Source organism: Bombus vancouverensis, chromosome 5 (genome assembly GCF_051014615.1).
Source record: "Bombus vancouverensis nearcticus chromosome 5, iyBomVanc1_principal, whole genome shotgun sequence".
Taxonomy (NCBI): Eukaryota; Metazoa; Arthropoda; class Insecta; order Hymenoptera; family Apidae; genus Bombus; species Bombus vancouverensis.
In genome coordinates, this window is record NC_134915.1 from 9,814,106 (window position 1) to 9,840,774 (window position 26,669).

Sequence of the window (26,669 nt, forward strand, 5' to 3'; positions counted from 1 at the left end):
CTCACTCGCAACGCTTCGGCTCCTCTCACCGGACACCGTGACCACAGATAGATGGAAGAAGAGGGACGGTAGGACGCGACAAGCCGGAGGAAGGGATAACCACGGTGCCACGATTTTGATGTTAGTCGATAAAATTATCCGCGTTTCTTTCGTTCGCCACGATCCTCTTTTTTGCCCTAGCCCTCGTTCCCCTCCCGTGGCGACGACGCAACGGCTCTCTCTCTCTCTCTCTATATATATATATATTTCTCTCCCTCTGTCCCTCTATCAGCCACTCTCCCTCGCGAGCCCATGCAAATCCGTCGCTTCGATCTTCGACGTGTTTCCGCCGCGCCGCGCCGGCACTCCGCCGTCGTCGATCTTCCTCAAATTGTCGTTTCGAGGCTGTTCCGTTCGTGACCGCGCGCGCGAAAATTCGCACACGTCCGCTCCGCGACGTCGAGCGTTTTAATTAAAATAATTAAATCGCGAGGCTTCGGGAGCCGAGCAGCACAGCTCGATACTGGTCGAGTGTCGCGGAAGGAAAAGTAATTAAAAGGAACGCGTGACGTGACGCGACGGCTTTTCCACGGGGTTCACACGCTTTTTCCGATTTCCAGTCCCGATGATGTATCGCCACGGCTAGTTCTCCCTCGTCGGGAGCCGCGAAGCGCCGATTCGTAAAAACCTGATTGATAACGCTGTCGCGTTTGCGCAAGCTTCTTCGGGGAATATTAGGATAATTTGGACGTTCCGACTGGCGTCATTTGCATCGTTGATCACCGAAATCCTCACTTTTTGTCCGCGTTAATGAGGAAGCAAGTGGATGACTTTTAGTCTATGGTGTTGAATTGATCGAGCTCGTATTTAACCTGCGCGACTTCGTTTGCATAGTACCGCGAACCACTCCCGAGAAATATTGCCATTTCAAACATTAATGCTCCTCCCCAGCGCATTTCATCCGTGTACTACTGTATTGTTTGTCTCTTTAAAACATTTAGTCGAAACGCGCGAGACCTGAAACGCAACAGTTTTGCGCCAGCAATTCACTACTCGAATAATCTAATGAGCGCGACATATGTGTCAGCAACAGAGCAAACGTTTAAGTTGTAAGTGTCTACTGGCAGTTACAACACGCGATACTTATCAGCTGGAAATTATCACAAGAGCAACGATACGAATCGCGATAATACACTACACACCTCCGGCGGTTTCTACTAGCTCTACAAAATCCTACAATCTTAATCGGACAATAGCAAGAATTTGCCGGCGAAGAGCTAGCAAAAGAATCTTCTGTAAACACCCCATAAAAGGTAGATTCTCAAACATCTTTCTTTTTCCCAGATCTTGCTCGTTTTCCCCAAGTTTTCCCTCTCTGCCGTAGAATCCACCTTTCTTAAAGTCGATCTCTCTTTCCAGGCAACTCGCCGCGCAGCTCGCTCGCTCTGGACATCGCGCGAAGTGTGCGAACCGCGGACATAATGCTCGATAATGCATCGAGCCGGAATCACCGTGGCCAATTCCATCGGTCGCCCCTCCTTCGGCTCGGTTTTCGCGAAATTTACGATATTACTCGAAATTGGGAGCAACGACGCGTCTTAGGGTCCCCTTATCGCGGCGGCGCCTTTTGCTGACGAGCGATCCGCGGGCACCGGTTAACGATTTTCGGCTGTAGCCGGCCAGAGATCGGAAGATTGCGCGGGAACCTTTCTTAATTTATGGTCGGAACGAGCAACATTTCTCAGGCACCCTCGCCGGGCAACCGGGCCATAACTTCGAGATCGGCGCCAGATTCCACATAGAACCAAGAGAATTCTGCCAATGTTACGAAAGCTGATGCGGATTGATGAGACGCTACCCGACGAATCGCGCGGAACCTACTACTTTCTTAGTCTGGCAACACGAGATGCGACTAGCTGCAATCTTCTTTCTGATGACGCTCGTTTTGCGATGTGGGGTCTCCCTCAAATTGGTCACGTTACCCGACGTTCGAGCGACTTGGACATTTTTTACCGGTGTAAACCTGTTGTCTAGTTGAGTTGAGATAGCTTCAAGGTCGTTCTCATTGGTCTAGTCAATGACTTTAAGTCACTCGATACCATTTCGCTAATGTGTTGTTCTACTCTTTGAATCGCTTTTTTTAGCTTGGCTGGTTTTTCGTTTAGGACCATCTCTGCGCTAGAGAAACTTCCTTTTTTAGGTTTTGTTCTTCCTAAAAGTTTCTACTTTGTAGTACATGGCTGTCGGTTACGTTTTTTAGATAGATATTTCTTTCTTACGTGAGTTTCTTTTGGCAACTTTATTCTACACGCGTTTCCACACCGACGAGTCGTACAGTATTTAGAAGTTTCCATCATTTTGCTTCCTCTGTTCTTCATAGCCGAGCTCGTTTTAATTCTTTCAACGCAATGTCTTTGAGTTTCTGTTACCTTAAACGCTCTTCTTCTTGAATTTCTTTCTTATAAATATCTCTCCTCTTTCCTCAATCTCACCTTCTGCTTGCATTTCCCTTTCTTCCAGTTCACTCTTCCCTCTTCCTTTTTTCTTCCCTTTTTTAAATAGGTACTCCCACTTTAAGTCTCCTACTCCTTGAATTTCTCGCTCTATAAGTCTCCTCCGCTTTAAATCGTCCCGCTCGCTTCCCCTTTCTCTCGTCGCTCTCCCTTCTTCTTTCGAGCAGGTGCTCCTTTTCCGCGCCACGCTTCTTACACGGGTCATTCGGAAAGTTTTCAGATAAGGGTGCAGGATCCAGGATCAAAGTTCGTCGTAATTTTTCGAAAACTTCCCGACGCGTTCAACCGGCTCCGTCTCGTTTCTTTCTTTTTTCTTTTTTTTTTTTTTTCTTTTTATTACACCGAAAGACGAATCTGAAATGCAAAACGACGTTCTTCTCTCGGCCGTGTAAATGAGCCGATGGTCGCGTGCCTACCAGAGTGACTCACCTCGTGTCAACGAGTCCGAGAACTTTCTTTATTTCTTCGTGTTAACGACATTTGGTCTCTTATTCCTCCGCTTGGACATTCCGTTTTACTTCATTACCACGTGTATTCGTCTGATTCTACGCCACACGCGATATTTATATTTCTAAAGATTCCAATATTAAATAAATCAAATAACGAAACTTATCAACCGTATCATGTAGATTTTTCACGTACTTTTTTTAAACATCCCAGTACCAAGTTAACGGGAAGGGACGATTAACTAGCTGTTTGCTACGGGTAAACGTACAAATTTCCAAAGTTTTTACAGCTGACGAATCGTGTCGATTAGGAGTTTGTTAAAATTGCATTTGCTATGAAATCTCCACGTGACAAGACGATCGCCGCGAGATCCATAACGGAAGCGTTAGACGGGCGTTCTTTGGAAAAATCCTCGGGAAGGGTAAATTTGCCCGGTGTAATATTTTACGAGGACAGGATGGTCCGGATTCGAAGATAAGCGGGAGTAAAGCGGCACCGAGTGAACTGCTCGTTTTACAATCTTCCGGCGGTGTTCTTCCTTCTTCGCGCGCGATCTTCTTTCTGGCTACGACCAAGTTTTTGAATGTAAAATGCCACACTTCCTTAAGCAAAGCCATTTAACGTTGCGATGAATTCGTCGTCGACGACATTTTCAGCCGGCTTGAATCGCTATTCATGAATTATTTCGCCCGCAGTTTTCGGCAGGGAGAGAAGACACGGGCCCAGGAGAATTGAAGGAGACAGGCATGATAGAGGAAGAAGGTACATGGTCGGCGAAAAATTTTGAAAAACCCCCGGGCTCCAAACGCGGCCGTACCGTGCGTTGCCTCCTAACGATGCATTTTCTTTAACAACGCGCGTGTGAAACGGAAGCTAACAAGTTTCGGAATGAATAGAATCATTCGTGCTTCGTAGATGAAGCACCCCGAGCCCTTTCCTCATAAAAGCTGGTCGAGAAATCCTCTTTAGAAGACCGAAAAAAACCGGGCAAGACCAACTAGATCGCGAAAGCCTCCTTTACTGGAAAAAAAAAAAGAATAAAAAAGAGAAGAAGAGGAAGGAGCCTCCTGTGAAAGCTTTCCTTCCTGAAGCCCCGAAAAATCAAGAAATATTCTTTCTTTCTTTGGAAAATCAGCTATACCTGAATATTTCGCACTGTGAGTTCGTTCGATCGTCGAAACTACAAGGAATAACATCAGCTGGCCAGGAAACTCTGTCGAATCATCAACGCCTTACTCATTTTTTTGGATGATTCACTAGACAAACAGGAAAGACACTCAAGCAACAAGTACATTCAAACCGCAAAAAAGGAAAGCTGCTTCAAACCATCGTTTCTACCTTCATCCACGACGATTAAAGGGTTAACACGATGGCGAAGCAAACGGAGCTTAGAATGGCGTGCAACTTCACGCCGTCGCGCCGCGTCGCCAGCCAGCGAGTCGCAGCGATGATTCGCAGCTGCGGGTGGTACAACGTCGCTATAAATTACCGATGTACCTCGAATAGACTTCTCCGGTGGCGAAAGTTTCGTACCGAGTTGTCTACGCGTTTCTTCGTTGGTCATTTGCAATCCGTCTTGACCGTTCTTACGGTCTCGCTTCCTGTATCAGGATCGATCGATCGGCCGCCATCGTGCAGGAAAATAACGCGTTTAAATGACTGATAACATACATATATATGGTATGCAATATTCAAAGCGATATCTCCGTGGCAATGAAAGCAGCAATCGTGTTCCTTTCGCGGATTATTTCTCTCTCTCTCTCTCTCTCTTTCTGGCCGTCTGTCAGTTTCTAAAGCGATTATGTTCCTCCTCGTCTTCCTCGTTTTTTGTTCGACGTCTGTCCTTGTCGTTGTAGAAAATGCGTTTCGCATTCGGCGTGTCCTGCGCGAAGTCGAGATAATCGTTCTCGATGACACGCATCACCGGCCACCGATGATCGGGAACCGCTTTCGCGTTTCCTGTGCGTCTCTATTCACCGCTCGATTATGCTCATTTCGCCTCGTCGAGGTGTGTTCACGACGCATTGTTGCTTTCCGTGTCGAGCAAACTGGAAGAACGAACAGACTCGTTCTCGTACAGGCTGCGAACCGGCCCTACTTCAACACTTTGTACACGACGACTCGATTAGAAGGGTTACATCTAATTACTCGAAGGAAAATGTTTATCAATTACTTTGACTCGATGCACTGACAGAGAAGTGTCCGGTGAACGTCCCGTCGGTCCTCTCCAAAATAGACCGTTTCAGCCAGTCTGATAAAAACAGTTCACGCTTCCCTTCTGATTCGACCAGGTCGAACTCGATCTCGTTTCATCTCCGGCAAGTCAAATAATCGAACGGAACGAAGTTCGCGTCAACAATTAACACGGTCGCACGCAGGAATACCAGAAAACCCCGGCCCGTGACGAGTTAAATTTAACGATCCCCCGCCCTCCCCCTCCCCCTCCCCCTCCTCCGCCCCTTCCATCTGCCGTGGCCGCTGTCTGTTAGGTACTATCTGGTCGAAAATAAAACGCGACGCCACGGAAATTCGGCCTAATTGTGGAAACATGGCGCAATTAGCCGGAAAAGGGAGCGCCGGCGAACTTCTTCCTCTAGTAATAATCTCCTTCTCTCTATCTGCTCGTCGTTCCTATCTCGCTTGTACCGCTGTTGGAAGTTGCGAGGCACGAAACAAATTTAAAGGAGGCCTGCTACGAATCGTTTGACGCGCGCTTATATAGATACGCTTTCGAGTTGAGATGAGTACGGGAGAGGAACGAAACGACGACGAAATGCGAAGGGGAGAAAAGCGATGGTAGGAAGGTGAAGGAAGACGAAAAAGGCGTAGAAGATGAAGGTGAAGAAGGAGAGGAAAGATGTCATCAACCTCGAAGCGGTTGGAGTGGACGGTGACTAACTGTGCAAAGTTTAACCCTCCTCGCTGCAACCTTCCCCGTGATTCGACGGAGAAATGTCGCGTATGCAAATCGTGGTCGAGAGGTGAATGGTCAGCCACCGAGCATCGGTGAACCAACGGTTTTTCGGTCGAGGGGAAACTGAAAATCGCGTGCACCTGAATATTCGCCTTCTTTCCCCTTTGAAAATTCATCCTGTTTCTCGTTGATCTTGCGCGCCTCGAGGATCACAGCCTGGAATATCTGCCAAGCGTATGTCGCGATTTTGAGAACGCATATCCATCGTCGCTGAACTGGAAGGACAGTGATGTTTATCTTGGATGGTTTTGAATGCAGGGAAAATAGGATGGATACGAGACTGATCCGCGCGATTGCTAGGCGGAAGTACGATGCTCGAGGTGTTAATTTCGTAGCACGTAGTACAGGCGTTCCGCGTGTTGATCTCGCGAGTGGCGACGCTGACGCGACGCTGTGCGTGCCGCGACGGTACGCGACGCGGAAATCAAGTTGTCGCGCGATTAACAGATTGCGGGTGCTGCCGGTGTGTTTCGCGGCGGCCCGACGCAAAGCAAATTCGATTTCGTCCACCGAGCTTGCGGGAAAGTTGACGCCGCAGTTCAACCAGTTCTACGGCCTTCTGGGATCATTAGACTCGAATTAATCCAACCCTTACCCCGGCTGCGATATGAATAAGTAACTCGATAGAGAGAGAATGGTGTACTTTTCGTGTAGGTGAATAGAATTTCACTGGGACAGATACCTCGTGGGCAAACGTTTAATCAGAATTTTTAGCGTTTGAATATTCGGTTCAAAGATTCGAACTTGGAGTCCTTTTTTATATTCTATCTCCATTTTTCGTGTTTCTCGCGTATTTTAGAATTCTTTTTCTCGAAGAATCAAATTCACGAGCTAGATAGACCTAACGTATCGTACCTGGTGTATTCGTTTAGATAAACTTCAAAATCCTTCTTCTTAAAAACGTAAACGTCGCAGCTATCTTTCCGCCAAAGAAAAAGATGATTCTCCGTTGAGAGAAAAAGTTCTCGAAATTGCAAGCTATTGAAATGTGTATTGAAATGATCAAGTATAAGCTACGAAAAGACGAAAGAAAAGTTAATTATCGTTGAAAATTCTATAAAATAAATACGTACAGGTACAAAGTGTATCTTAGGTACTGGATTTTGTGAAATGTGAAAAAATGTATAACATCAGTGAGTAACGGAAAAAGAAAATATACGACGGTACTTTCAACTTGACTTTACATCTCCACGCGAATTAATTCCAAGTTATTAACCACCGTTCCGAATCACAAAATTTGCGAAGAAATTAGAGGACACAAACAACGGCCAACAATTTTAATCCCATTCCGAGATATTCTTCGAAGTGACCCGCATTTCTAGCCACCCTTAATTGCTCGCGTTCGTGGAGAATCTCGCAGGGCCGAGGTGGGCTCGGCTGGTTCGTCGACGCGACGCGGATCGATATAAAAATGCGCGACTTTTCGGCAAGTCGACGCAACTAGTTTAAAGTTAGCAGGCGAACCGCGGTTCGCGCGGCGCGTATGTAAATTAGAGCGACGGCCGGCGGAACTTTTCAGAATTTTTCCGAAGTTCTCGGCCGATTCTACCGGGTTTGCGCGACGAACAACTTCACGCACAATGAAAAGTCACTTGCCGCGTTTATTTTTCGACCGTCGACTGACGTGCACACCGGAGGCAAACTGTTCGCGTGTCCCGAGAGTTTTCGTCGAGTTTCGTTAACGACGAACCCTCTGAAAATCGACTTCTAATCGTTCGTCCATCGTACGGGTTTTTTTTAAGTACCAACTCTCTTCACTATCTTTCCGTTTATGCAAAAATTCTTGCATAGAACGTGCTTCTTTCCTGTACAATGCCTTACGTAAAGAAAAATTGAAAACTATGGTATTCGAAGTTGAAAGAGTTTCGGTATGTTTGTGTTTCCAGTCGAACAAAAGACAGTCAAAAAACCTATAGAAGAATTAAAAAAAAAAAAAAAAGACGTTCGCCAAAGCCTACCACGAACTATTCGAGCATCCTCGTACCTTAAACTCCTTTCGTATAAGATGGATTTCTCTGAAAACTGTCTCGGATCTGGTGCGGTTAGAACGTAACAAAAGATAGAAGGAGAAAAACAAACGAATTGTAGAAAAGAAAATGCAACCGACCAGGGAAAACGCAACAACGTTCTACTCGGCAATTTCGCGAAGTCGAATGGCCAGAGACGCTGAATAACCGAACGGGCGGTACAAGCAGCGCTGATAAAGAGACAATATAACGCGAAGCGAAAGTTCCGTCCGAGGCTTTGGCCGTTTCTCTGTCCAAGCGGGACTCATATAAAGGAATCTTTTCTCTTAAGGAAATCCTATAGGGGGTGGCGCGATGCTTGAACGAGCCTTTTGAAAAAAAACGCGGAACGTTTAGCTTTTACCCGGCTCGGCCAAACGGGGTCTCGAGTCGCGACAGTCCGGTGTACGAGATTTTCCACGAACGACGCACAAAGTGCATTCGACTTTCCCCGGAACGGTAGCGACAAAAGCTTTGGTTTCCGGATGCTTTTGTAAGAAAGTAAACATCGATAGGTCCGAAAGCGGGGTAACGAGAGGGCGGAGGGAGAACACGCGGTCTCACGTACGACAGAAGGAAAAGGGACGAACAGAGAAGGGAGAGAAAGGAGAGATAAAGGCGATTTTCCTTTCGCGGTTCGCAACTCTTCGCGTTTCCATCCGTTTTCCTCGGCCTTTCGAGGAGGGCTGGTGTCATGAATAAAAGCGGGACGATCAACGAGAGCCTCGAGACCGAAAGGTATTACCCCTTTCTCCGTAAACAATGCCGCTCGTTTTTCCATTTAACGCGGCGGCAGAAGTTATTCATAAGCCCTTCAAAAGAATCGTCGACGAGCCGAGCGGAAGGGTTGAAAAGGGTTAAGAGGGTCAGAGAAAGATCGGACAGCAGGCGAGAGAGGGTGGCGAAAGGAGACACAAGGGGCAGTGGGAGGAAGGAACACCGTGAGGGGGAGTGGCGGAGTACTCGAGCGAAGTTGGTCAGCAGGATGAACGAAGGAACAGACGACGACCACGACGACGTTGACGACTACTGCTACGACCACGACCACGACCACGACCACGAGGACTAACCGGCTGAGAGGACTAAGAGAGAAGGGGATGAAAAGGAGAGACATTCGGAACACCCCTCGTTTACTCTCTTAGTCCTTCCTCTTTCCCTCCCTTCGTCTTCTTCGTCCTCCTCTGCCAATCTCTTTTTCTTTTTTTGCCAAGAAACCGCGTGCATCTGGTCGTCCTGCTCGCTCTCCCTTTGCCTTGGACGACGGAACAATGCGCGGAAAAGTGTGCGATAGGAGAAAAAAATGGACCGCTGCCATTATGGAGTTCAGGGCCACTCGAGTTGTTTTGCTTCCATCTCCGCAAAGGAGCCTCGTACAGAGAGGCAACTGTGCTGAATGAATCAGAGAACCAGTGGGGGGATGAGGGGAGCCGTTATCACAGGGGCGAGAGAGAAAGCAGGAGGAAGTTGAAGGAGGAGCCGCAGGAGAAGGGAGGATGAGAAATAGACAGAGAAAGCAAGGAGATGAAGAAAGACGAGGATAGAGGGTGCTTTCACCACCGCTGGCCTAGACTTCTTCCCTCTCTCGCGATCCCGTTGCTTTCGCGTTGCGTTTCTTCGTGTCTACCACCGAGTTTCCTATGCATTTGCAAAGTGCCACAATCGTTCTCCCATCCCCGCCTTACGCCGCTGCTCCTCTCCCTACCCTAACGTCTCCGTAACTCCGCTAGCAGGCAACCAACCAACCCTTCTCCTTCTGGTTTCATCCTTGTTCGACGACTCGTTCCTTTCTCGCCACCCCCTTTCGGCCACTTGTGTATCCATCGTTCGCACCACGTTTCACGGTTTGCTTTCCTTCGGGCGTGCCGAGCGCGCGGTCCGTAACTTCGACAACTCTTGCATTCCCCCTTCTTCCTTCACGACCCTCGGGAATGAGATGATTTACGCAGGGTGATACTTCTTGATTAGAGGTCGCGCGCCGGTGTTACACTTTCCCGCCGCTTACTGGATTTCTCGCCTCCCTTCCGTCTCCACTGACGCTTTACGTCGTAAAGTTTACGATGTTGGGAATCATAGTGAAACGAGTCTTGTTTCTTCATACTCTCTGTGGTTATCTTCTTCTTATTACTCTTGTTCCTTTCCTTTTTCTTTCGAAACTACCTTCTTTACAGAACAAGTGGAAAGTTGAAATTGAAACACGCGTTAAATATAGGGCAAAGGATTTGCATTATAACCTGTTCTTTTTATTCACCTATGGACCTTTCTGCATTATGGTTGACTATCAAGAGTGTTGTGTTATGGTTAGAGCAAAGTGGAGCGCGACGTCGCGCCTGACAAGATGCAACCAGCGTATACAAGCGCGAATACGCTGGCACGCATTATTTTGGGGCCCGTCTCGCATGAAACAGAAGACATCTACATTATCAATCGTTTATAGAAATCTTCCTTACTCTTTCTCTATCGTACTTTCGGATTCTAACGTCACAAAAAAAAAAAATTCTATGCTCCGCTCGAACAAATTACAAGATTCAACAGTACCTCGTCATACCCTTTGTGAAAAAGGATCTCGTGTCATACAATAGAACGTACGCATATTCGTTGTGTATCTCTCCGTTGACAAAGACCGCTAGACCAATGATTGGACGAAAAAATGAGATACGAAAAAAAAAAAAAGCGAACAGGATTTTCACCGGTCTATAGAGAGATACGAGTGGAAGGGTGGTAAGGGAAGCAGGAGACGCAGGAAGAGCAACGATATTGCCGATGAAGGTAGTGGTGGAAGAAACCCGTCGGGGGTGTATCGAGTCGCAGCCGCGGCGCAGGAATTACCATAATCCTCGGCGTTAGCTCGGTGGCTCGCGCTCACGAGCGTTTCTATAAAAAAGCACCGTCCGTCCGTCCGGCGGTCGTTATTGGGGAATGTAGGGTTCTGGTTAGGTTCAGGAGAGCCGGTTACATCGGCCGGCGGACAAAAGGGCTTTGTCGAGTAGACAGTGACAGTGATCAGACCGTGATGAGTGACAATGACGTCGGTCGGCTGTGCGGCAGCCCATTATTCCACCTGGCAGAAAGCTTTCCAGTTTGGCACACATCGAGTATCCAAGCGATCACTTATTATAATCATGCCGACCGTGTTGTTGTTGTTGGCCATAGCTGACATCAGTGCTAAAAGGGGGTACGGGGAGTAGGAGTGCGACACCGGGGGATGGTGAAACACCACCCTCGTGGGGTGGCGCGACCATCATTGGCTGTGGTGTACGTCCGCCGGCTATATATCTTGCTCTCTCTCTCTCTGTATCCCGATCAAGCCGCTCTGATTAGTGATTAGCGCGAAATCGCGGCAGCTCGTTCGTACATCGCCCGGATGGTTGCCAGTCTCGGCTCACTGGCTTCATTCTTTTCTCCTAAGCTATTTAATTAATGCTGAATTCTAAAAATACCAACCGTCACTGCCCTCCTCTCCCGCACACCCTTCGTAGTTCCGGCATCAGGGAAACGAACGTCATCCGCTCACCCCCGTGCAGAAAAAATGTATTTGATGCTAGAATAACCCTTTCGGCGAACATTCACGTACTTGCTTCTTCTTTCACACCGCGGATAACACCAGAGCTGCTTCCACTCCATCAGACAATGAGAAAATTCTCCCGTGATAACTTTAACTGAAATTCTCTTGTTTCCTGCGCGCGTTTACTGAAAGAAAAGTTGGACAAAGATTTAGGGTAGATATGGTTGGATATGACTGAAGGATAAGGAAAAAGGATCGCGTTTGCATGTTCGTGACGAAGGGCCGCTGTGGTACGCTAGAAACACGGAAATAAACAGCTGCGACACGAAGTTCTTTGCGGCACGTCTGTCATCGCGACTTAGTAGACCTTCCTCTCTCAGAGTCCTAAGTATAGCTGCTACCGTAATAGAAAGCGCGTTCGAACGGCCGGCTAAGTAGACGCGTTAACGTGACGTTAACCTTTCAACCGCGTAAGTCACTCCGACGCTCGCTTTCCGCGTGTTATTAAGCGGTAGGACACGATCCGCATCCCTAATCCGTCCGCGCGCGCGAACCACCTCTAAACGAACCGCCAACCTGCCACTTGTCCCGTTCTAGCGTGTCATTAACTTCTAACAGAAGGCGCACGAGCAAACTGACACTCGTTCGAGAAATAGCGGACCGAACCGCGTCGTAAACTTCAAATTACTTGTACTTGAGTTAAGTGTTATTTAGTCTGGACAATAATCGCTAACGATTCAGGTGGTTATAAGTTTTCGTTTCAACTTGCCCGGTTTCCTTTTTCAACCACGCGACTATATTCCTAATTGCATAGATTCGAAGTTGAAATTTCACATAGATACCGTTAGAAATGAATACCTTACTTTTCGCTATTACTACGAATATTACGAATATTACTTTCGGTACTTGTCCAATTTCTTAGTTCGTCGACGCGTGTTTCTCTCAAAAAGAAAAAAAAAAAAAAAAATGAGGGAAGACGAAAAAGAAAAAAGTCACAATCTCTTAACCCCAGTTCAGAGGATAATCGTACCAATTTCGAGGTACGCGGCTCCACCATCGATCCACTTCCGCCGATCCCAATTACGCGGAGGATCCCCTCGTCGGGCGCGCGACGAAAATCCGCTCAAAGAAGCCTAACCCCGAAACTACATCTCCCCTTGCCCCTCTCCTCTGTATATCAACCCTCGAGCCACTCTTTCCCGTCCCCTTCGAGTAATTGAATCGTCAAAATTCCTGCGTCGTGAGCCGGGGGTCATCGACTTCCCTCCTCGGTGCCGTGAATAGGAGGACGCGGAGGACGCGTCCCTCCAAGGAGGCCCGCGGGAGCCACGGATTTATTGCATAACAACCCCCCCGAGTCGGCTCGTAACCCTTGGAAGTTGCGTAGGTCCGACGGTAGAGGGTGCTGCATAGGCTCGATGATCTACTTGTTGAATGGCGAGGAGAAAGAGAGGAGGCAGGATATTTCTGAATGAACGAACGACTGAATGGGCCGCCGCACATGGCATAGGGTGCCTACTTGACACCGATCCGTAACCTCAACAATCGAGTTCGCCCCGTCTTCGGATACACTTGCTGACCTCGTCCCTTTCGCATCCTTGGCAGGACAGCCAATCCCGCTAGGGGATGAATCACTTTCGTTCTCCTCGATAATAAGACTATTTAATCGCTCTATATTTGTTGCCAATATTTTGTTGAAAGAATTGTTAATTTATTGTTTGATATTAAATGAGAAGTAATTACGAACAAGGAGAGACGAGTTGGCGATAGATGGCAAGTAGTTTGACTCGTCCATCGGTTTCTCGCAGCGGTTAGTAGAATTACCGGTTACTAAAATTCGAGTGTCAAATGTTTCGAAAGACAATTGGAAATTAAGCGTCTTTTAATCACTTGCGCGAAAAAAAATTGTCAAGATCTTTATTGAAACGGCAACTCAAGTTTCGGTTTCTTGCTGAAAAGTAACGCGAGTCGTCGATTATTCCGACAACAAAACGAAGATCAGCCGAGCGAAGAAATCGAAAGTCGGCGTAAAACTGTCTGCAGCGCCGTTAGGATATCGTAAAACAGGCGGGACAGGGCGATTTTCCACGCGAGCGAGCCGGCGATACGCGTAAACGCGAAATCAATCCGGAATAAAATCTCGAGACGAGCCGGAGACGTCGGAGAGAGGTCGGCGCGGTACGTCGACGCGCGTTTACGACCGCCCTACCCACGAAGAAATCCACTTATCCTTTAACGTGTCCCGACAACTCGGCAACGATCGTCGTTAAAATCCGTTTAACCCTCACGCGACGAATTAAGCATCGGCCTCGTTAGCTCGCGAAATTAAACCGCGCGCACCTACGACGAAATTAAAAACAAAACCTTGGAGACTTGGAAGGGTTAAAGAGAAAGGAGTGGGAATGGAGGAAGGCCAAGAGAAAAAATACAAGCGAAAAATGGGAAGGCTAAGACGAGGGAGATACCCGGTGTGATAAGCGTTTCGGAGATCGCACACGTTTTTCGCTCGTTTTTCTTTAGCCTTCCGAAAAACGAACCGGAGAATGAGCAAGGATAAGAAAAAAAAGAGCGTCAAAAGAAAATGGAAAACGTCAGAAGTCGGAGAAATCCGAGCAGACGCGCTGTTCGATGCCACTTAAGAGGGGGTTAAATCGTTTCCGGACATACCCCAAAAGATTTTCGACGGGAGGGAAGGAGGGTAACATCGCGACGCGAACCGGAAGGCAAGCGCCTGGCTAAAAGATCGTCATGCACCATCATCCGAAAACTCTTTTGAATATTTTCGCAGAATAAAAAGAGATAAAACGGGGAGGGTGAACTGGGAGGATGAGAAGGGGGTGTTGGTGGTGCGGGGGGGAAGGGAGGGAGGATGATAGCGATGGTGTGGGATAGATGTGGGTGGCGAAGGGGTGTTAGCCGGGGCGGAGACGGTGCATTACGACCGGGACAGGGCATGGCATGGCTAGCTCAGGAAAGTACAGGATGTGAGAGGAGGGGTAGTTGATGCAGGAGGGTGCATGAGGAGGAGGGCGGTTGCCCCAGTAAAAATCGATCCTCCCCACTCTTTTCCTACTTTTTCCCCTAGAGAGGTTCGCAACCATGAAAGGATGGGGCAACGGGGGTGGTAGTCGGGGGTAGGACCACCGGGGTGGTCGCGGTGGGAGGGGGAGGGCTTGCAGAGTTACCTACGTACCCAGGCTGTCTTTGTGTATCCGCGTTTCTGAATCTTCGTGAATGTTCACGATAGTGTTGGTGCATATTCGCACATACGTGACTCGACTCGCGTGTATGGGTTACCGCGTGCTACAGCAGTGTGCGTGTGATTGAACGGATTTTTCGAGGGTGGTCGCATGTGAAAGTGTGGGTGCATATGTGTAGATAGGCCGGCAACGTGCGAGCGAAAGCACGTGAGTGTATACGTGCACGGACACACGTGCAAATGCACCCTCGTTGCGCCTGTGTACACCTTGGACTGTTTTTTTCGTAGGTCCTCCCCAACGTTCCTCCCGCGCTCGCGCGTCCACCCTTCTTGTTCGCTACCTTTCTCTCTTTCCTCTCTTTCTCTCGCTTCCGGTCTGACTGTATTGGTCCACGTGGTTAGGGACCCCCGGTGTGTGTGCGTACAGTACACCTCATTGACGACGGTAAACGCCCCGAACTTTCGCAGCGTCTTCACTTTCGCGATGTTTATGACGGCAAAACCGTGTCAGCGCGTCCAGACTCGCGGAGAACGCGAGCAACGGCGAAAGCAAGCCACTGCGTGACGCCACCTTGATGAATACGCGTTTCAAACTCGGCAAAATTTAGACGCTCTGCGAGCTGTAGGTCTTTCTTGTACGGAACGCTTGCGTTTTGCGTTAATTCATTAAAATCGGGGAAGTACGTTTTACTCCGTTGCCAGACAGACATAAACTTTTCACGGTTAAGTCGATTTTCTATGGTCATTTGTAAAATTAATTTGCACGTCTACTTAATGTCAAGCGATTTCTCTTTGAAATGTTTCGAGACTTTGTTAGTTCGAGACGTACAAAAATGAATTTCTTTGCGCCATTGAACCGTTTGATTTCGGATAATCAATCGTAGAGGCGCGTTTATGTCTCGGCCGTGGAAGAAGCCAACGTGGCTAATAAAATTCATTCGCGACGAGAGTTGTTTGAAAATATTTGGATTAAGCGAATTAAAAAGTAACTCGAGTTGGCGAGAGTGTTCTTAAGTTCTTCGATCATGAAGCGGCATTTCAAGGGGTTGGTAACAGGAGGCGGAGAGGAACATGGGAGGGAGGAACGAAGGAAGGAAACAATCCGAAAGTTAAACGCAAAGTTAATTTCCATTAAACTAATATCAATAACCGAGTACAAAGTGCAAATAATCATGGAAGTTTTAAAAATGACCGTTCTTCCAACGGAGCGCGGCAGGGGATTAATATTCCTTATCGAGCTCTGAAAGTTGCGATCTCGCGACGCGCTCGCGGCTCCCGACCGCACAGGGGTAGATAAATGATAATTACACTTAACTGCACGTGAACCGGCAGCCGTCATTTACTTCGTCAAAGATTTCCAACGGCGAGTGAAAAATAGCAAGAGGGTCGCCGCGTGCCGTCGATCGTGGCTATTTCGAAAACATGACCATTTGTTGCTCGCTTAGAAAAAAAACTACCCTTCATAGAATTTTTTCAATCTGTATACCCATCGGTTAAGATTCGATATCTAGACAAACTAAAAGAGACGCGAGAAGTTGAAAATCTTTCATCGAAAGTTTCTTTACCAAAAAGATTTCGAAGTTGATCGTACTCCTTACAAACATTCCGACACATTTCGGTGAAAACATTGCCAGCTCGGTGGCCTAGAACTTCTGCAGCGCGACGATCAACCACCCCAAAGAAAGCCCATGAAAGCGAGCTATCGTATATTTCTTCTGGCGAGCCAAAAATTTCCTGATCCCCCGACGATATCCAACAACCGTGTGCACTGTACCTCGCAAGTATGGGTGTATCGGTGTGCGCGGCAGCCTCGTGTGGTCTACAGCCTCGTCTGTGTGCGCGTGTTGCACATGCGAGCCAGTGGTTCCACCGACGGGAAGGGTGAAGGGGGGTTGCGAGGGCGAGCGCGCTCGCGCTCACCATCCCGTGTAGGTGCATAGGGTGTAGAGTGGACGTGTGAGTACCGATGCAGCTGTATGCGGAAGCGCCGCCTCCGCCGTCGCGGCGCTTCTGTCGTCCGCTGCAACGATGAAAAATTACCCAGAAGCAGGGTGAAAGAGGGAAAAGAGGGCGCGGGAGGAAGACAGGGAAGGAGGGACGGCGAGTAAGAGGAAGGGAGCGAGAGAAACGACGAAGTTTAAGGGAAAGGGAGAGAGAAGAGAAGAGAAGGAGAAGGACGGAAGAAAAGAGACTAGTGAACGGCGGCCGAACGACGGCGGGGTTGAAAGAGGGAAAAAGAAGAGGATAGACGAAGCGGTTTTTTCTCTAGACCCCGAGCCCGAGTCGTCTAGCGCGCTGAGTTCGCGAGCCTGACAGACAGCTGCAGCGGAGCCCTGATATATCGACCGGGCCACCTAACCAACTACCCGCACTCACTATTATACACCTGGCCACACGCACGCACCTACACAGGCGTGTGGGGGGCCAGGCCACGCGGTGGTAGACATGCTGGCGTGTACGAAAAAAAGCCGGCACACAGAGCACATCGACGCCAGCCTCTCTTGCCGAGGTGGGAGCCACTCTTTGCGCTCTTATACACTCAAACACGTACACACCGAATTTTCTCTCTCCTCTCCCTCTCTTTTTTCATCCTGCCCTCTTCCTCCACCTCCAACTCTTCCTCCTCCTCCCCGTTCTCTACTCTGCTTCGCTCTCTTCGCCCTGTTCCTCCTCCACCTCCTCCACCTCCTCCTCCTCCTCCTCCTCCTCCTCCTCTTTCTCTCTGTCTCCGAACGTAACCCGTTCCTCTTTCTTTCTCTTCTTCGGTGCTTTCTACCCATCCCATCGCACCTGTCTTCGTCCCACCCCCGCCCCTCTACTGCTACCGTGTGCCGGTGGTGTACTGTCTCCCGTCTCCGTCGCTCTTCTTCTATCCTGAAAAAGGGTGGTTGCTAGAGCGAAAAAGGGTGGCCTCCGGTAGGGTGGCTGGGGTGAGTAGAACAGGCCGGAGGATCAGCCGGAGGCCGCGGGAGGGAGAGGCACCGGTACCAAACGGGGGTGGACAAGACGAGCGGTGGGTGCAGCGAACGGAGCCCAGTCAGCTCCAGGATAATTAGATCCTTTACAGGTTACCAATGATTGATAGTCTTCGAAATACGTATCTACCCTATACCACCCTCGTCCCACCCTCTTGCACCCCAGAGCCGCCTTTCTTCCACAAGTACGTCGAGGACGTGCACGTGCATGTACACGCTCGTACACACATACCTATATCCAGTACACATATGTACGAACGTGTACACGCGTGTACACGGACACCGGGGACTATGTACGGTTTCGTAGCTCGTACGTCGAACTGCTGTGCGAGAGAGCATCAAGCCGAGGGGGTGAATGTGTACGATAAATGCGAAATCCCCTTCAGGGACGATTACGTCCTACTGAGCTTCGGCTGGGTCACGACCAACCCTCTCTTGCCCTCCACACACAGCCCCCCTCTATACCTCTCGCCCTTTTTCTTCCTGGCTATACCGCGTTGTCCGAGCGAAAAAAAGGGCTCCGGAATTGTTGGACTTCGCCACTTGGTTGTACCATCGACGACATTGCTGCGATCCTCGCGAATACCATCGGTCAATTCGATCGATTTTTTTCCCGGGACGAGAAGAAGTATCCTGTCCGATCCTGCCATCCTTACGAAGAACATTTCTCCTCGTTGTAGAAAGTATCAGCCAGATATCAGATCGCCATCCGACAGACTCTAAACAGGGTCATGAACCAAGGTCCTCGAATAAGGAAACTTTACGTTCAACTCACCTCTGTAAGACGCCACCAACTTTCCCGTTCTTGCGTATCGGTTTTTTCAACTTCCCGATGAATGATTAAAGATTACGACGGTAAATTTATTTCCACGAACAGCCATGAAAAATCCTAGCGACCCTGCGAACAGAGGGAATTAGTCACGCAGCGGTATTCGGTTAAACAGCGTGAATCTTGAAACCTCGTTTCAGGTCTGCTTCACCCGAACCTTCTACCCTCGTCGACCGTAAATTGTACACGGAGGCAGCCACGTGTAGCGCAATATCTCCGCGTAATACCGCGACGCGTTTCCACGAAAGAAAATTGTCGGATACTGTTTCGCAGATACGTCAAACGCAACTTTATCATACAGATTTTTTACGTTCGTATACCATTCGAACGACAAATTTCAGATTTTCTTCGTCCCATCCATGCTGAAATTTCGATTAATTAAACGCCGCCGCGCCGCTGTCGTCTTCCTCATCCCCGAACCTAAGAGAGTAGAAGCAATTTTTCATACGCGAGGTTCGCCCTCCAAGTTGCCAGTGTTTCGCTCCAGTTCTCGTCTCACCCTGCTTCGCGTTTCCGGAAAGCTCTCCACGTTGGACAGGCACGAGCAAAGGATATATGTTTTTCCTCACTTAAGGGTTTGCTTTAAAAAGTATCCTTACGCGTTTTTATTTTTCCCTTTTCTTTTCTGCACCTTCCTTATTATCCTCTATTTTACCGTTCAAAAATATAGTTTGACGTAAATTCGTAACAGGTTCGTGCCTTATCCAACCGCGTAATAAGAGCAAACCGCAGGATCCCCGTCACCGCGATCATCGAGCGGACTTTCGTCCGGTTATTAAAATGTCAGTGCACTACGTGTTTATTTCAGAATATCCCACAACCCACCCACGTCATTATCTTCAGGTCTACCTACGCGTATTCCTTCCTTTCAGAACCCGATCAGCTGTCCGCGTTTTTCTTGCCACGAGAAAGAAAGAAAGAAAGAAAAGGCGAAGAAGACCGCGCGGATCGCTTGACGTCACTCGATCGGCGTTTTGTTCGCTAATCAGATACCGAGCCAGAACATTCTCTCTTTGACGTTAACGAGCCGCGTTTCACGCGTCGTTTTGGGGAAAATTTCACCGCGCCGCTGTCTTTTTTCCAACACGTTTCTCGCGTTTGACGTCATGCGTTTACGAGCACCCGCTGCGGACCTCTCGCGATTAGCGAGAGCAACAAGCGCAAGCACAATTGTGATCGGTTCGAAGGATCGATGGGTAATAGGGTGCGGTACAAAAGAGTGGCGCGAAACAAAACTCGAGGAGCACCCGGGAACGGAATAAGAGAAACGCGTGTACGCAAGCACGCACTCGCCCCCCCCCCAGCAACCTGTTTAACCGGATAAAAACATGAAGAATTAAGCGCACTCTCCTCGGTCCGAGCTGCGGCCTCGGTTGTCTCGGATCTATTGAAAAAATACGCTTGACACGCGCTCGCATTGTAAGCACCGGGCATCGCGATAAATTTAATATCGAAACCGCGATTCGATGTTTATGAAGTTCGCGCGCGCATTCATCCGCGAGATTGAAATGCGGCCTGGCGCACGGCCGCGGGATCGCGGAAATAAAAAGTTCGTAAGAACAAAGGGGTCCTGTCCTCGCGGGATATCACGTTCCCCCCTCGTAATAAAAAGTAAACAACTCTACGACCCTCATAAATATGTATACGGCAAGACTTCTAGTAACCTGCAATTTTCGTCGCGTGCCACAATTCTCGACCGCCTTGGAAGCCGGTGAAAAACGCTACTAGATTGGGCTTTTTCGCTTGGATCATCGAGCGAGAGGAGGAAACACCATTTGTCAAATTAATGGAAGAAATTGTTCTTATTATAGCTCTTACCTTTTTTTCCTTCTACTGGGTAGTCAAACCTTTATCGTACACAGAGAGATTACAAACAGAGAAATGATAAGTGGACAGACACTGCGTAAGAGAGACTCTGTTTGGAAACGTTGGAATTGCTAAAAATTCAATCAACTTGCGGGATTTATTTATTAATAGACGGCTAATTTTTACGCGTTTATGGGAAATTTAAAGGTACAACATTGAATAAATAAAATATTAGTAATATGTGGTTAGATATCTACACATGTCTGTACTCATTGATAATGAAACGAGTGAATTCTCAGGATCCTGTAACGATGATTTATCGGAAGAAGCCTGAATTCGCAAAAAATAGTTGATACTTATTCCTAAAAAATATTTCCAATCATAGGTGTAACATTTTCATGGTTGAATGACGAAAAATTTGTTACGGAGATTTCATGGGAAATTCCGCTGGTATCTTCGTAAGTATTTAATTACTACGACACGCTGCTTAATTTACTAAATCTTATGTGAAATCGTTGGCATAATGCGTATCGTTAAAGGCGAGATGTTCATGAAACGGACCGGACTGGCAACTTTTTTTATCAGCCGGTCGGAAATTAAAGTTGCAGGCCAAGGCGCTTCACGGCACCCTTTCCGTTTGGGTTTTTCTTCCCCTTAACTGATCGTCGTGCTCGTTTTGTCAATTACCTCGATCGTCCACTCCTCTCCTCTCATTCTCTGCGTCTCGCTACTGTAACCGTGCTCGTTACCGTCGGACTAAGAATGGCTCGAGCTGACAAGTGCGCCGAGTGACATGTTTTCGGCTTTCTGTTTCTTTAGCGCTTGCCTGATGGACGTGACGTTTAATGACTCAATTTTGAGAACCAAAATCACGAATCTTGGTACAGTGATAACGATTGAAAAGGCTGCTGCGATCACGAGACTATGCTATTTTCCAGTTACACGAATAAACCGATTGAAAATCGAAAGTTACTTCTTGAAAGTAAGTTCATAGTAATAAACTTTTGAAGTTTTTAATACGAAACCTATATCTTTGCAAAAAATACAATTCAAATATTCAAGCTACATCCTTATTACTGCAAACATTACGGTTTCAGAGATACGGAGCGTTTATTTAAGAACTTGTTATGGTAGCTGCTCAATTTGAAAGCAACAGCGGAAATGTGTTGAATAGATGGAATCGTTGATTAAACGGATGAATCTCTGATTAGAAAGAACAACGTTTTGATTGGCTAGAGGGCTGAAAGACGTTTTTCCGCAGATGTAATAACGCGGTTGCACGCGTTTAAACTTCGTTCGAAGTTCAAGTACACAGCGAAGATAAAGGGTACGAAGTTGCCGGCAGACAGCCACTAAGACAACCGATTGTACAAGGCGGTCTCAAAGAGCATCGAGGATTATTTTGAACCCGTTCTACCTGTTGAAGGTTTTGAAGTGCTCCTCTCTCTCTCTCTCTCTCTTTTAACTCGTCTCGCCGCCATTTCGACCGCGTTGTGTCTTCGCCGTCAAAACTCCGTCTACAAAAATTCGATTCGGTGGCATCCGGATGAAATAAAAGTAAAAGATAGAGAGTTAGAAAAAAGAGAGAGAGAGGAGGAGGAGAATGTAGGAGAAAAGAAGGAGGAGAAGGAGTTCGCTTGAAATCGCATTTATCCGACGACAGAAAGTGCTCCACTTTGGAGAAACGAGGCGGGAGGAAGTTCGTCGTTTCAAGATCGCCCTTTTCCAACAAAAGATGCTTCTTGCTTTCATCGTGTATCGAGCAAACGACACGAGAATGGCGAATTAGTAAGAAAAATCAGAGGATCCGAAGACGGATCTCGAGACGATCTCGCTTCTCTTCAAGGATGTTGAAAGTTCAAACGTCACGGATTGTTCTCGCCGACGTTGTCCGAATTGAAATTAAAAAATCAAGCAATTCAATCAGGAAGGAGTGCAAAAAATATAGATCTTCATCACGTTTTTTTTCATTCTGCTCTATTTTTTATCCTCTCTCTTTTTTTATCCTTTTTTTTTTTTTGTTCTCCCGCTTTCCTATTAAGAGAAAACATCGAAACGTTTCTGTTAACGTCGAAACACGCCAACGGTCCATTGAAAGGGAAGCCAGAAAATTAAAGAAAAATATCATTTTTGCGTTTGTAAACCGGCCGTACTCCCGGTCGATGCGTTTCCTTTGTTGAACAAAAATTATAATAAACGGTATTTCAGGAGTTTTAATTGAAGCTTGTACTGGTGGCGGAGTTCTCCGGGGAGGAAAACAAAATAATAACAAAAAAGAAAAAAAAGAAAGGAACACGGGGAAAGAAGGGGAAAAAAAATATATGAAAGTTTCGCGTTCTTATTTGCGCCGGGGAAAAATATAAAATTTCAGTGTACCGCCTCGCAAAAGCGCGGAATACGCCGTTCGCGTTTCTGCTCGTTATGAACCCTTTAACGGCCGTTATTCTTTCGAAATCCGATACCAGAAAAACTGTTTCTCTCTCCCCCTATCGATACCTTCGCCTCTGTGAGCCGTTAATTGAAAATATTTTTCACCGGGCAACGACAATGTAGAGTAAAATCGATGGAAATTTTCTCGCAAGATGCCTCTGAATTTTACACGGGCCAACAGAATTATTCGTTCGTTTATTTCTTCAATTATTATCAACTAATAGATCAATTAATAACATTTAAAAATAGTTCTGTAATTAAACCATCGAACAACCTCGAATACTACGTGAAGTATAACGTTCCAGACGTAACGGTTATGTCAGGTTTAAGGAGAAATGAACAGTTGGCTGTGACTCAAGTTGAATTAAATACTATTGGTACATGGCGAGTGAATCAGAATGTAGTATCACAGACTGGATCTACGTTCGCATATTAAGTTTCTAATTTGGTTGTTCTTGAAACGATTCGCATGTCGCTTAACACTGCAAAGCTGCTAATAAAGGTACAATAAATGATAGGAAGACGTTACGAAGAAGAACGAACAAGCTGTCTTTGAAAACTTCTATTTTTTATGCGCATTTCGTCGATCATATATTTCCTTGATCACTTTAAACGTGGAAAAAACATCGTAATATTCTGTTGTTGCAAAAGGACAAATTCTTGCGATGTTTTCTTCCTCTTTAAAAATATCCACATGCTTTTAAATACTTCGAAAATTTCCATCATTCTCCCACGAGTTGCGCATGATGTACCTACAATATCGTGCTTGATTTACGATCTTTTCGCGTTGCATTTATTAAGACGAGGAAAGAAGAATCCTGGCAATTAATCGAAAGGTCTACTCAGAAACCACACTAATCAACTCCATTTTTTATTAATTTTTATTACATAACATGCGTCCACAATTTCGTTCAACGCAACAAGATAACATAGATAACGGTAAATTCTAAGGTAGATTTAAAAAACAATGTTAACTGTAGTCCAGCATCATCGCTTCTCTGTATTTTCCAAGTTGATGAAGTTGATCAACGTAGCTTCTACGCGGCCTATATATGAAACTAGATCTTGTGTGATATCAAAACCACGAAATCCCCTACAGAGACAATAAAGAGAACGCGTAAAAATTCAGGATGGTGAGTACAATCATCTCCATGAAATCATATTCGTCATACCTAGCAACCTCCATGATACACCGTTGGTTCGGCGAAAGAAAAGGATAAAACGCATAAAACAGCAATGTTCTATCAATAAATATCCACGTCAGGGGAACACAGAGATCTTAACGCGATGTCACGACATTGCACCGAGTCATGTGACATCCTCCGGTGATTTCCGCGAGGTAAGATCGCGAATTCGACATGTTTTCCGTGAAGGATGTGTCCTCGACACGATGCCGTGCGGTTATGGAAAAAGCTGCAAGGGAATCGGTCTGGACAGCGGTTTCCTAACCGAAGAGAGGGAAAAGACTCGCGTCTCGCGTCTTCGTTCGATCAGTGAATGAGATTCCAACCGGTATGTATGTCGTGCGTACGTCACGCTCGCGCGGTATGAGGCGGCGAGGCGCGCGACCGGTGTCGTTGCACGCTGATTCAGCCACGATTTCACGTATAGACGCGTGTTACCGCGGGATTTCCTGATGCAGCACGCGAGCCGCTGGAGCGTGTCACAGCGTCGCCGACAACCGGCTTGTGTCGCAATTTATTACGTACGAAACACACGAGTATCTGGTCGAGAAATGCCGGTTAACGTAGGCCGATTAGCATAAGCACGAATTTCCTCGTGTGTCACCAGCTCGAGATTGAATCGATCTTTTCATTTTTTTTCTCCGTATTATTACTTTTTTCATTTTTCGTTGATATCGCGACAGTATTTGTTTCAAGAACTGTTTAATCAGATCGATTATCAAGGGAGTCACCGGTGACTAGCCTTTCTTACTCTACGCCATTGGGATCACCGATGATCAACAATGTAAAGATCAATCAAAGAAACGGTGTGTACGTCAAGTTTATAATACCTGTAATATCAGCGATAATATCAAGAACTATTTAATCAGGTTGATTATCACGGGGGTCACCGGTGACTAGCGTTCCTTGCACGACATTGGGATCACCGATGAACAATGGTATAAAGAGCAATTTAAAGGAATGGCGTGTCCGTAAAGTTTATAATACTTATAATGTTAAGAACTGTTTAATCGGGTTGATTATCACGGGGGTCACCGGTGACTGGCATTCCTTGCATGCCATTGAGTTCACCGATAAACAACAATGTGAAAAATCAATTAAAGGAACGGTGTGTTGGTAAAGTTTGTAATATTAGGGACAATGTCAAGTAACTGATTAAAAAGCGCTTAAACAATTTTAGTCTTTTCATAGATATTTACATGAGACATTGAAAAGTCAACTCGAGTGTTTGAAAGCTTTTTGATTTTGATACCAGATTTATTGCTGTTACGGGCAAAATCTGCTCAGGATCAACGAGTACAGAATCTGTTTATAACAAAACTTTTTTCTCCTTCAGTCATTGCAACAAGCAAATACATAATACATAAATTCATTTTACAGAACGTTCTTATTGACCCACTAAAATAAATTAAAGAGTCACTTGTACGCTTCATCACGCGCTAATTTTTTAAACATTGATAGTATCATTTCTGGTATACAGGAAAGGGAGGAAACGCAACGTGTAACTGTTTCTTCGTAACCGTTGCGTCGGTCAGTCGAGAAGGGTTTCTCCCAGTGCTTTGGTTTTTCTGATGGACTAATTTAATGTCGGAAGGCGCGTGGCTCACTCTTCCGTAGTGGGACGTCCTGATGATCAAGATTTCAAGAGTTCAGTCCCGCGGTATTTTCTGAGTCATGCGTAACATTCTATGATCGCGAATATCCGGTACCTGCTTCACACCTGATGACCTTATTAAAGAACTTTATTAAAGAAGAAGGAGATGGAACTGCCGTGAAGGCTCTTGGATGATGTTCGATAGATGCTGAAAGTTCTATGAAGCGTCTTCATCGAGATCCAAAGAACAATGCAAAGAACGTCGCATTTCCAATTTAAAATGCCGTGGATAAAGTAAATCCCCGAACAGCTCCAATGATCTTTCACGAAAAGATACAACGTGGGAAAAATTCATAGAAACCAATCATAGCGATCATGTTTTATAACCACTGTAATCGTGAAGTATCAAATGGATTTATGTTCTTTGAGACACCGACAATCTGCATTCTCTTCGGCGTTACTATTATCACTGAAAAGCTCAGTAAGAAATGTCTTGAAAATGGATAGGAGAAGGCTTAAAGGAATAAGAAAAAGACGACACGAAATATTTGTTAGACATAAGATATTTTATTAAATGTTATGATATATCATTAGGTATATAAAATACTTCTAAAGGAAAAGATGCTACTAGAATAAAAAGATCGTAGTATAAATATGTTAATAGGTCGTGTGTATTATCGATACATCGTAGAAAGATTGAAGGTTGTTTTGTTCGATAAAAAATTATGACAATTATAATGCTTACAACTACAATATCTCATAACGTACAAAGGATAAATAAAAGAAGAATAAATAGTATAAATAATAGTCGTATAAAAAATAACCGCATGACGCGTCTATCACATTGTTTGGCAACAGAACCGATTGCATTCTATAAATAATCAAAGATAATATCTTATTACATAATATTACAAGGACACGCTTGTCCGTGGAACAACGAGTATTGAGCAAATCAAGATTCTCCGTATCCGGACGTCACTAAACATTCCAAGTTTATTTACGGATCTACAATTGTAATTGGCTTCATGACTTTGATCATTATATTATCTCAGATAGTTATCAAGCTACATTACTTGATAAAAAAAAACTAGCCATTTACATACTTAATATAGATCGAATAATTACCGGAATGGTCTGGACCGAGAAAACGAAACAACAATATTGCGTTCTTAATATCTAACAAGGCACTTAACGTGTGTTGAATTAACACAGAGTTAGTAACTACGAGTAT

General features: G+C 46.2%; 1 long non-coding RNA gene across 1 annotated transcript in view; it reads left to right on the top strand.

Moving 5' to 3' along the window:
* The window catches only part of LOC143302732 (uncharacterized), a 108,765-nt gene extending 86,265 nt beyond the window's left edge, over positions 1 to 22,500 (top strand). The window contains exons 2-3 of the long non-coding RNA XR_013058491.1: positions 21,050 to 21,212; positions 21,328 to 22,500. This is a non-coding gene — a long non-coding RNA (uncharacterized LOC143302732). The remainder of the gene's footprint in view (positions 1 to 21,049; positions 21,213 to 21,327) is intronic.
* The last annotated feature ends 4,169 nt before the right edge of the window (positions 22,501 to 26,669 follow it).